Source organism: Marmota monax, unplaced genomic scaffold (assembly GCF_021218885.2).
Source record: "Marmota monax isolate L192 unplaced genomic scaffold, Marmota_monax_Labrador192_F-V1.1 WCK01_AAM20220418_F8-fsc00026, whole genome shotgun sequence".
NCBI classification, from domain to species: domain Eukaryota; kingdom Metazoa; phylum Chordata; class Mammalia; order Rodentia; family Sciuridae; genus Marmota; species Marmota monax.
In genome coordinates, this window is record NW_026693108.1 from 5,327,584 (window position 1) to 5,339,890 (window position 12,307).

Sequence of the window (12,307 nt, forward strand, 5' to 3'; positions counted from 1 at the left end):
AATTTGAGGTGCAGTTCCCTGGGGCACACTGTGGGGTGGGGTGGCTCATTGCCATTCTCCATGCTCTGCTCAGACAGATCCTCGCTGGGCAGCCACATTCTGGAGTGAAAGCTACGCCTTTCATCTGTCCCTTGACTGGACCTTTGTTGGTATATGTTAAAATATTGTATTCTATTCAAGATGCTGCTTCTTTTCCCTGGTGTTTTCTTGGAGTTTCTTAGTGGTTATTTCTACCTTGGTGGCTTTGATTCCTGCAACTACTATTTTTTTCCTTAAGGACCACTCTAACCTCTCCCATTGCCCTTCATCCTCTGACCAGCTGCTCTCTCAAGAATGCTTTTCTCCCCACGTTAACTTCTTCCCTGGGAGTCCACCTGAGGTTGCAGTCAGTTCATATCCTTTCTTCATTACATGGGAGGACTTTTAGGACCACTGGTCATTTCCAGCGCCAGATTGGCTCACCCGGCTGCTCTCAGGAGGGCTGTCTGTGGGCGGGGGTGGGGGAGGATTGACTGCTTAGGCTGCACCCAGTCCTTCCACGTGGACCAGTACTCTTCCAGGAGCGAGAGCCCGGTGACACCCTGGAACTGTGAAGCAGGCTCCCTGCTAACAGGGGAGGTTCATGAGCATGTCTACAAGCCTGCAGGAGCACACATGTCCCCAACCAGGAGGCTGCTTTCCAGCTCTGGTGGATCCTTGGCCATTGAACACCTCACACCTGGCGCTGATGCCTGGCTTCCTAGAATCTCCAACCACACTGCCCTGCGAGAGCCCACCTATGCTCTAGTCTCTTCTACCCTGTCATAAAAATGCACCTCCTTTTATTCCCATCAATGCTGTTCTGCTCCTGCATCACCTAATCTGATATGTGCCTGGAGTCTAGGTCTTAGGTCCTAATGTATTAATAGTTTCCACATCTTGTGCCTTATTTGCATTTTATGGGACCGATCACAAATGATATGTTTAGAACCACAAATGTCAGCTTAATTTGGTAGATTTGAACACCCAGTCAGAACTTTGGGAGTAAACTAAAGCATTTTCAGGTAAATGAAACTTTTGGCATTTAATTTAAAAAATCATACAAGCACATATCAAAGCTGATTTAATTGTTAACTAATAATGGCAGAGAATTAAAATTATCTGAGGTGAATGCATGAAACATCAGAACTGTTTATATTTGGATATCTTGATGGAAGTCAGGACAGCACTTCTTTTCATACTTAAAACTTTAGTCATGTCAATGTCACTACTATAATCCATTAAGAGCTTGGCTTGGGTGAATTTTATAATTTTTATATGTAATAGTAAGAAGATCAATTTTGGCTAATACTGTAAATTTGACAGGGAGAGCAAGGAACTATTTATTAATAGTTGGTCATCATTGTCTTTATTCTGACACAGTTGGGTAGATCACTGATGATATTTTTGAGCATTTCTTAAATAGGGGTAATTTGACAACAGAAGATTTCATTCCCAACCTCAAATTCTTTCTAATCTAGCAAAGAATTTTAAAGTGCATATAGAAAGGACCTTTGTGTTACTAACAGTCCAGTGAATAAAATAGACACAATTTCTAAGAAATGTAGGGATCCTTTAATCACGCGGGAAATGAGAAAAGATCTCTGTAAAGTTATGTTCTTTTCCAACATTTCTGCATGTTCATTAGAGGAAATTTGGAAAATACTGAATAGTTTATGGAACAACATGTGAAATAGTCAGAGCCCCACCCTCCAGCGATGTGATTAATTCATTCCATTCCAATGGCAATGTACTGAATACTTGCATATGGGGTATGGGAGAGCACTAAATATGGAATTGAGATGATTTTACGTAGGATGCCACCATGTTTTTTTCACTTAGCATTGAATTATGAACTATCTCAGCAACACATGTCTCATACTGGTGTCCGCACTGTCCATTAACCTTATCAAACTGGGAAATGGGGAAAGCCAAGAGCAACTCATATACAATGTTGGAAACCACCAGGTGTAGTTAAAGCTTTCCTTCTTTAAGAAAGAACGAAATGCAAACACACAGTCGTGATATTAAAATGGAAAGGGATCTTTGATGGGGTCTATAAAAATTCCTGGGCAGACAGCATATTGGAACATCATCTGAGGGTACAAGAGACAGTATCTCAGCATTATTAACCAGACCCATGCAAATGCTTTCAAGATTCTGAAATTCTTTATAACAATAATATTGTTTACAGCTGTTGTTTCTGAACATTTTTTTTTCACAAAAAGAATCTTATTTTTCAAGTAAGAAACCCCAACACAGAAAATTTAATACTGGGCAGGCCTGGGGGTTGGCTGACCCCGAGTGGCCAACACAAAGCTCAGCTCTGGTGTCAGGTTGGTGGCTGCACCCGGGGGCTCAGTCTTGCACTTTCCTCCTCCAGAAAATTAGAAATTACCAACCTCCCTGTTTCTTTCCACCTTGAGCTGCAGATCCTCAACTTAGTGTCCGCAGCTCCTGGGTGGGCAGTAGGCATTTCTAGGGACGATCCAACTCAGGGTTTCAACTGTACACTTAGAAATGCTCCTTACAGGTTCCCTCCAAACTTAGAAAGCAGGAGGGGTGGAGTAGAATTCTCTTTGCTGATCAATGACAAGCAGATTGGGATTTGCTTCCCTCGAGGTCCTGCCTAGGGAAAAGTGTGAAAGAACAAACATAAACAAAGGATATGTTGGGACCCGGCTTTCTGACAAGGGCTGTACCTGCCTCAGACATGTAACCTCTGCAATTGATCCATTATTAGCCCTGTTTCTTTGGCAAGAAGATTGAGGTTTGGTGAAGTTAAATTCTGAAAGGGGCACAACAGGAGGTATCGGGAGGCGACGTCAGCACCCAGTGCTGGCTCAATCTGTGGCCAGCTTTTCCCACTTCACAAAACATGGACACCACACCTGAGTCACTTTAGGGATGTGTCCCGTGTGGCTCCGATTTCCTACTGTATATTTATTTTGCAAATAAAAAAAAATCACAATACAAAAATCAGACTTAGAACAAAGTCAAAACTCTGGTATGTGCAGAATCCTAAAAAGAAATACAACACTGTGTTAAATGTATAGGCCTGGATGGTGGGACAGAAGTGATTTACTTTGGGTCCTTTTGTGTGTGTGAGAGAGAGAGAATATGTGCATATGTATTATCAAATAGCTACTAACTAATTAATAATGGGAAAAATTAAAAATTAGTTTATTTATTTGTCTAAACACATAGAGAAAGAAATACACATAATTGTTGAAGATGTACAATTAATTTATTATTTCTGCTATATTTTTTAAAATTTTTCAAACTTTCCATAAAGTGAAAATATTATTTACATAAAGGAGGATAGTGAGTATTATATAAAATGTAAGATTTAAGAACTTCTTATTATTCCTTCCATTCCCTACCTAGAGATCAGAATTGAGTTCCATCAAATCAGAAAATATTCTTAGCCAGCATTTACAGAATTCCTTTATCCCAGAGGTGGGATTAAACTGCATTTCAACAATAGGAAAGGTCACCATTTTGAGAATTTTCTGTGCGCCAGGCACTGTGTCAGGACTTCATGAGTATAGTCCCGTTTAATATCCAGCAATTTCATTTCACACATGAGGAAACTGAGGCCAAGGGACTTAGTGTCTTCACCAAGTTAAAAGAGTTAGTAGATGGCAAAGGCTGTCTGTGAGCTCAGCTTACTTGGCCTTACCCTGCCCCAACCACAGAGCCACCTGTCGTCAACAGTTAAGTGCGGTACATGGATCGCATGTAGATGCTTGAAGAAAACAACCCAAAGCAGACCTGCTTGTGAGCCATTTCATACCCTCCAGAAACTGCACATTTTGAGATCATAAAAGTATGTGTCCTGGGCTCCACACAGAGGACAAGGATGTTGGCAAAACCAGCGTCCCTCTATTTACAAGAAGGACATTCCTGGTGATGCCACCAGTGGGGAGAGTTCTAGCACGTTCTGCAGCAACTCCCACAGGTAATTTCCTCCAGGGAGAAACTGTGTTAGTAAGAACAAAAGGAGAAAAGGAATCAGATTGTACCTTCTGGTTACACATGTGTGTATGTATATATAAATATTTTTTATTAGCGAACTGAGGGTGGCCAAGCGAGGGGATCGTTGGTTGAATCACCAGCATCACTTCCTTAAGCACCCTGATAACGATTTAGCAAAGGAAAAGGGAAAAACAATAGTCTCACAGTGTTCTTTTCCATGGGAAGAAACACTAACTACCAAAGACCTAGTCAACTTGAATGTGAGAGCCTATTATTTTTGATAAATCTTCACGGTGGGAAGAATCTGTAGTATCACGTGGTTAGACATGAATAGAAAGTGAAAGATCTGTGGGCACTCCAGCCTTGGACACAAGCACATTCCCGCATGTACTTCTCTCCAGCAGGAAGTTCCAGATTCTGGGGCTGCCTGCAGCAGGGTGCTCAGCACTCACTCACTCATCCAACCAGTGGCTCCCAGACCACCTCCTGCATGCTGGCTACTGTGCACAGTACAGTCGTGAATAAGTTACAGCTTCCGCCCCCAAGGACTCTGAGTTCTAGAGAATGAGGTCAAGAACAAACTAGCCAGTGGGAATGCAAGTTCAGGTGGGGATAAACGCTATGAAATAAAGTGAGCAGGAGAGGAAGGAGGAGATGGTGGAAGCCCTGGGATATGGTGCACTACCCGGGAAAATGTGGTCAGGGAAGCTCTGTCCACAGAGGTGATGCTTGAGCATGACTATCAGGAAATGAAGCCAGCAAAGGGGTCGGGAAGATGGGTCCAGGATGAGGACCAGGGGACTCATGCTCTGACAGAACAAGCTCCAGAAGGCAGTCATTGCCCAGTGGTTCTCATATTGGGGGCAGGTTCTGCTATCCAGGGGATGCTTAGCCACATCTGGAGCCCATGTTGATTATCATGGGGTGGGGGATGTGAATTTCAGTGGCCCATAGAGGGTAGAGGCCACAGGTGCTGCACAGGAGAGCCCCACAGAAGGGAGCATCCCGGCCACAGTCACCAACACCAGCCACTGAAAAGCCCTGTTCTCAACTCCCTCTCCCTTCTTTCACATTGCTCTGTCTCTCCCATGACTACGGAGCCCATGATTGAGAAGAGAACTTAAGACACAAAAAACAAGCTTTTGCCCCAGATTGTATACATGCTGTCATAAGGGAGGGACAGGTAACTTATAAAAGGAGCATGCAATAAAAAGTTTAAAGCGGATTCATCACTACCTTTATAGCGCCTTTAGCTGCTGTGTTAGGCAGTGTAAATCCAGCACAAGTTCCTGACTCCTTTGAACCCTAAGTCGACTCTCCCAAACTAGCTGCACAGCTTTGCTGTCTCTCCTTTGAAGTAACACAAAGACTTCATTTCTACTTTGCAAAAATTTGTCAGTAAATAGTGCAGTTATAATAAAAGGATTGATAACAACCCAGAGAGAGGAAAATCAGCAAGGTGAAGGATGGGGAAAAGATGCAGCCTACCAAGCTTGGAAATGAAAAGAGGCATGTGGTGTGAAGAGGTAGAGCAGAGCTGGAATGTTCTAGAAGACAGGCACTGGCTGAGCACATAGCTATGGTCTGTCCTGGCAAGATGATGTTGGACAAGAACCAAATAAATGCTGCACAAAAGCTAAAAGCGGGAGCAGGGAAGAAATTCAGTGGTTAAAAATTTTGAGTGCTCCTTATACAGAGTTTGGAATGCCTGTCAAATGACATGCACTCAATTCTGCTGTAAAAGATGTCTAGGATTTGGTGGGATCATGTTTTCTGAGAAACCAGAAAGTGGTTGTATTTTAGGAAAATTATAAAAGATCCATGCAAACCCAGGGGTACTGTCATGTTCCTAAGCCTCCCTTAGTTTTTTTTCTGTTAAGCCATTTTAGACATAGTGACTGTGTCTAACAATGTCTAGTATTTACAATCAGTCAGCTGTATTTTTCTTCAGGATCAAGAAGAAGCATGCAAACATGGGATTTCGTTTTTAGTAGAACTGGTCTCACAATTTCTTCATTCAATGGTATGCCTCTGATTGCTACTGACTTTTCTCCTCCCTGCCCCCAGCTATTCTCTTTCTCCTATGTGGAAGAAGTGGAGAGTGCGGAGAAAAATCCTGAAGGGAAATTACCCCACCAGCAATAATAGTAGTGAGAAACCTGCAGGCATCGAAAACTTGTCAAGAAGCTACACCCGCTTAAATTAGGTAAAATAGAGTATATTGGTCCATATACATGTGCAAATAACTGTGTCTGATATACATATATAGAACCTTCTCTATGAGATTTTTAATGGGCTTAAAAGTTGGATACATGATATTTGTGCAAATACTATGCACATATCAATCATAATTCCCACTAAATATATATATAATCTTTAAAGACCTTAAAAAATAAAAGATACTAAGTGATGTCCTACCAAAATGAGACCTCCCAGTAAGAAGATGGATGATTTCAAACCCAGCCTTATTCCCATGTGAAATAGTATTATGTATTTATGACTGCATCTATCTGGTTTCACAGTTCATTAACAAGACAGTCCAAGAAGAGATTGCACTCTTATTGCTTATTGCACTTATTATCTAGGCCACTGCAGTAGACACACACATCCCACCAAAAATAGCCCCCAGTTTGGATACTTTCAAAATTGGTCATCCATCTTACACGCTGATAAATGTCTCTGCACATCACTGGGTCAATTTACATTGTCTAGAGTCAGGGAGAGCAGGGAGCACACAGTCGTCACATGGGACGGCGCTGTCGGCTCAGCATGGGAGCAGGCTGGGGAGCACAGACCTGGCAATGACCCCGGGCACAGTCAGAGGACACAGGCTAGAGAGCCCAGAAAGGCCTGACATCTTGAGTTTACTTCTGGCCAGTAATGGCTGGGAAAATAAAAGTTGATAAGGATCTATTCTAGAGCCTAACGGAGAGATGAATTTCGCTTCTGTTGGAATACGTGAAGGTTTGTTGTTTTGTTTTGTTTTTTTATGGGAAGGGATGCCTGGGACATGAACTTACCACAGAAGGGTGAGCACATGTTAATCATGTCGTCTGCCTTGGCTTGGGCAGGCTGTTCTGGGTCGCTGGGAATCCCTGGGAAGGTTAAAGGAAGCGGCCTCGTGGGCGTAGCTTCAAAGGCTGGGGTGGACAGTGAGCAGCATTTCTTTTCCCATCAGTGTCTAAATTTGTCTCTATTGTTTCTTTTTTTTTTTTCTCCCTTGCACTAAAATGGGACTTGGGCCCAGTGAGGGACAACAATATCTTGACAGAGAACTCTGTGCATTGAAGACAGGGTCATCTACATTGTCTGAGCTCCATGTGCAACAGAGATTACACTCAGAGAAAACAAAAGAAGTACGCAACAGAAAGGTCTACGGCCAGTAAACAAGAGAAACGTGACCTGCAGGACCAGGCAGCTTCCTGCAGCACTGGAGTCAGTGACAAATAATTGTTCTATTCCCACCCCACCCCCATCACTGTCCCATCCCCATGAGCAAGAGAAGCCAGAGAGCTAGGTTTTCCTGAGGCTCGGGTGATCCTGGGAGCAGGTTAAAGACTGAAAGAAGCTGCACAAACAGAAATTCAGTCAACACCACCTCATTGCACCAAAGGCTACCCCAGTGTCCTGCAAGGAGTAACGCAACCCACGGTAGCTCTGTCATGGCCGGGAGACGTCTGACTCCACCTAGAAAACGGTGCAGTCCAGCCTTTTCACATAGATTGGATATTATACTTACTAAAGCACTGTCTCAGGATTCAGTGACCCGTTTCATGCATTTACTGTTGCCGAACACGGCAAATGACTTCTCTTTCATCCAACAGACAGTGCTCTATTCCAGGAGCTTCATTTGGCAGTGGACTTCCATTCTAGTGCCCCATCTCCCTGTGCCTTTGCAAATATGAGCATTTATGACTTGAACAATCCCATGCCTAAAAATGACAACTGTGCCCTGCGGATATATTACAGAGATTTGCAGCAAAAAATACGTCCTCCATTGAGACGTCTGGAGACAATCAACACTATGTAAAGAATGGAGATACCCACAGCTTTCTAAATTGGGTCAAGCCTCCTGGTATTTTAGGATTGCCGTGTATCTGAATAACTATTTATTTATTGGCCTTTAGAGCATTTCGGGATTAAAATGAGGGAGCACAAAACTAAGGGTGACTCAGACAACCCAACCCTCCAATATCTGGCGTCCTGACAGCCACCAGCATTAACCACCCCACCCCCGTCCCGTGTTTGCTGATGCTGTCATTCCTGAAAGCAAGTTGTGCACGACAGGCTGCTCCTGAAGAGATGATGGAAATTGACAGAGGCCAGGAAGATGTCCATACTCTTCCCTGAAGATGGATTTCATGAATTTTTTCTGTTGTGTTTGCTACTGTCCAATTCCTTTCATTTATCTTGAATAGAATTCATGAACTTAGACAATGAGGTTGACATCCAACATATGTGAGAATCGGAGAAAGGAGGGAACGTCTGACAGGAGGTGGTAATCAGGGAGGAAGCAATTTCTACCAAGATGGGCTTTCTCAGACTGGTATGGAAGCTCATTTCAAAAATCCCATATCAGCCAGGAGTGGTGGCTCACGCCTATGATCTCAGACACTCAGGAGGCTGATGTAGGAGGGTCACCAATTTGAGGCCAGCAACTCAGGGAGGTCCTAAGCAACTCAGTGAGACCCTGTCACAAAATAAAAAGGAGCTGGGGATGCGGCTCAGTGGTTAAGCACCCTTGAGTTATATCCCCAGTACTAAAGAAAGAAAGAAATGTGTGCAGATGTGCAGACAAGCACAAGTTGATGAAGCAAAATGAAGCAGAGGACTTGCTTCAAAATGCAGTGAGGCACCTACCAGAACCATTGATGTTGAAAGCCAGGAGACAATATCAGAAAAAAAAAACTTTACGTGTATTCGGAAATCAGAAATAAGTGGTTTAGGTGGAACTAGGAGTTAGGGGAAAGGCCCCTCACATTTCTGATGGATTTGTTTTTCCTTCTACATCAACTTCATTCCAAGCCTGAGTGAAATACAGACGTACGCAGCAATGAGAAATAGAACACTAAAATTTAAGAGAATATGCGTCCACGTTGACCTGATCTTAGGGGAAGAAAAAGACTTAGATTAAAACCAATGGGAAAAAAATGGTAAAAGAAAAGGAATTGTCCATACTTACCAGACATTATAAATAATTTACACAAAACAACCAACACAACCCCCCTCTAACGAAGACACCAGGCGAGTCTCTGATGGAATCCCACGGGACTGCAGAGGAAATCGTGGCAGTGGGCGAGTGCACAACTGCTCAGGATGACATATTTTTGAAGGACAAGGAGGATTAGCCCAAGCAGTTGGCTTCTGAGTGCATGCCTTAAACTCCACGGCATCCATGTGTAGACTGTAAAGAAATGCAAGTATCTGTAAAGTTTATAAAAAGTAAACAGGAAACTCTAACAAGATAGCAGGTTAGTATGTGCAGAGTCTGGTTCTGTGGTCTTCACCTCTGACTACTTACCAGAGTCACCTGAGGAGCTGAACAGTGCCGGTGTGGGCACCCCAACCCAGAGCAATCAAAGCCGAGTCACAGTGGGGAGGGTCTGTTATCAGCAGGCTTGTTAAAATCACCCGGGTGACTCTTCTGTGTAGCCAAGCATGCAAATAACTGAGACAGGTCAAGGGAAATACACGCCATCACTTTAATTAAAAAATAAAAGAATAACAGGCATCAGTAAACCATTCATGGAAATTTTCAGATGGATAATGACAAATAATTACACCTGTAAACAGAAACTGTTTCAAAGGACTGCACAGTATGTAGTTCTTATCAAGTTAACAAAAAGGTTTTTTCTAATTTTTTTTTTATAATGATGAAATGCCCTGGGTTAACTTACTTAAGTAAAAGAAGTGAATTAGGTCTATAATTTGTTATATTTCTCTTATACCTTTTTAATGAATATGTACTAAAATTGATTCTACTTCTCAAAATCTATCTTAAGGAAATAGAGATGGGTTCAAAAACTAAGGCACAAGCATGTCTGGAATAGAGAAATTCTTGGCATTAAGCATTATTAATGCCGAACACCAGGAGAGCAGACCGATGGTTCTCCGTACCCTGCCCAGTGGGTATCATGCTGGGCAGACATCCCCAGCCGTCCTCATGAGTGGGAAGAAGAAATACACCATGAGCAATGGTAAAACCACACACTGTGCTCCAGCTCTGTCAAACCACGATTAAAAGATTGGGAGGAAATAAGCACAACATGAGGATAGCCATCCCAAGGTGAACTTTTTTCTCATGACCTCTGTAAATCAGTGAACTTGGAAGTGAGCACCCAGACCCACTGCATGACTACTACAGAAGTCACTGCAGCCCTGACTGTATCATCCTGCTGAGTGTCCCAGAGGTGCCACCTAGTTCTGAAATGTATAGAATGATCTCATACCCACAGTGCAGGCGAACAGGTGGGATTTACCGGGCTGGAGACTCTGCCTGCTGAGCTTTGGGCTTATCAGCCTCTTGCGTCTTTATTGGGGTCATGTTGGTACTGAAGGATAACTAACCCCAGGCAGGCATGTTCAAAAGTCCACAAGTAGGATCCACAAGATTGAATCACATCTTCAAACACCTTTTAGAATATTGACGCAAGTTATAAATGTAAAACAATTAGCATATGTGAATTAGCACTGCGTTCTCTACTGCTTACTAACTCCCCTTGTCTGTGAAAATGTACACTTGTAAATAGGGAGGTTCCACTGTGCACCAGGTCTCTGCAAGCATGTCGCCCTGGGCAAGACCTTGGTGAGCGTGCAGATCTGCAGCAGGGCAGGACCTCTGCACGTTGACTCTCCAAGGGTTCCTTTCCCACTTTGAAGTCTGCAACTCCCAGTCAAGCCCAAACACAAACAAGAAAAGGAAAAGGGAGTTTTTCTGAGCTGAAGAGACATAAAGAAATAGGATGGATATATACGCTATATGCATTTACAGTGTAAAGCACACAACTATATAAATAAAAATGCATCTACTCGTATTTTTTGCTGAAACTTATCATTTAAAGAATCTTTCCTCCCGAAGCTGCCATTTCCTGCCTGAGCCTGTTCAGCCAGTAATAACAGCCAATCAAGATTAACCAGAGGTCGCTGAACACAATTCTGTAGATGGGATCTAGATAAAATGACTCTCACGGTGGGAACAAAATCCTCCCTCTTCAACAGGAAGCCAGAGCAAAGGAAGCACAGCGCACAAGTCAGACCAAACCTCTGTGTTCTTTGTTTCTTCCCACATTGGAATCGTCACAAGAAGAGGCAGCCCACCGTCGTCAGAATGAGGAGCCTGGAGAGCAGGGTGCTGCCCCGGAGATCTTGTCACTTACAGGAACACTTCCGTGGGCGGGTTGCTTTTTTGGGACCTGCACTCCTTTGTACAGATGACTGTGAAGACGACGAAGGCTCTCCCTACCCCCCCACCCCCCGCACTTCACCCCTTTCCTAAGAGGCTGAGAAGGAACAAGGAGGCGTGTGGGAAGGTCTTGGTGGGCAGCTGATGTGAGGCCCTGGCCACACAGCATGGTCATGAGGTAGGCCAGGCAAAGCGGCCATTCCCTCTGATAGGCCGTTGCTCTTGGTGTTTCAGTAACTTCACAGACAGGAGGGCAACCTCTACTGAGAATGGTGGCCTTGGAGTGTTTGGTCACTGGGAAGTTCACATCATGCCACCCAGCTGTGGAATGCGGAGAACCACAGTAGTGGAAATACCTACAGGCGGCAAGGAAGCTGGCTCTCTGGTTATAGATGCTGTGCATTTGGCTTGTAAGTGGTTTCTCAAGTAAAAAATCCAACCACACAAGTCAGCTGAGCTCCACTGTTAGAGCGAGTCAGGTGACTACCCCTGGCTGAGTTAAATCCCTGCTTCTGTGGTCACCTGCCATGCTGTCTTCTCCAAGCTCAGAACTGAGGTCTGTGCTTGGGAAAATACTAGAGAAACCAAACTCACACCCCTTCCTCCGGGGGCCTGCACTGAGCTGGAAGGTCAGGAGCACCAACAGTGGCATCACAGACAGCCCAGCGGCTTCTGCAGCAGCCACCGTCACACCTTCTTCAATCTCAAAGAAGAATGAGCATTGCCCACCCCGCCCCCAAGCAAGCCCAAGGCTGGATGGAACCTGCACTCCACATCTTTGCACCAACTGGGCTTGCCCACCCAGGGGTTTCCTTCTTCCCTCTGTGTCTGGCCTCTGCCTCTGTCCTAGATCTGTGCCCCACTAAGGAATCAGAGTGTGTGGTCCAATTGCTCCCCGTAGGATGACCT

At 44.1% G+C, this 12,307-nt stretch overlaps 1 long non-coding RNA gene across 1 annotated transcript; it reads right to left on the minus strand.

Moving 5' to 3' along the window:
- Window positions 1-8,092: 8,092 nt before the first annotated feature.
- Window positions 8,093-11,448, minus strand: LOC131424562 (uncharacterized). The gene is made up of 2 exons (XR_009227837.1): window positions 9,518-11,448; window positions 8,093-9,400 (listed from the first exon to the last, which is right to left on the minus strand). It is a non-coding gene; the product is annotated as an uncharacterized LOC131424562 (long non-coding RNA).
- Between the last annotated feature and the right edge of the window lie 859 nt (window positions 11,449-12,307).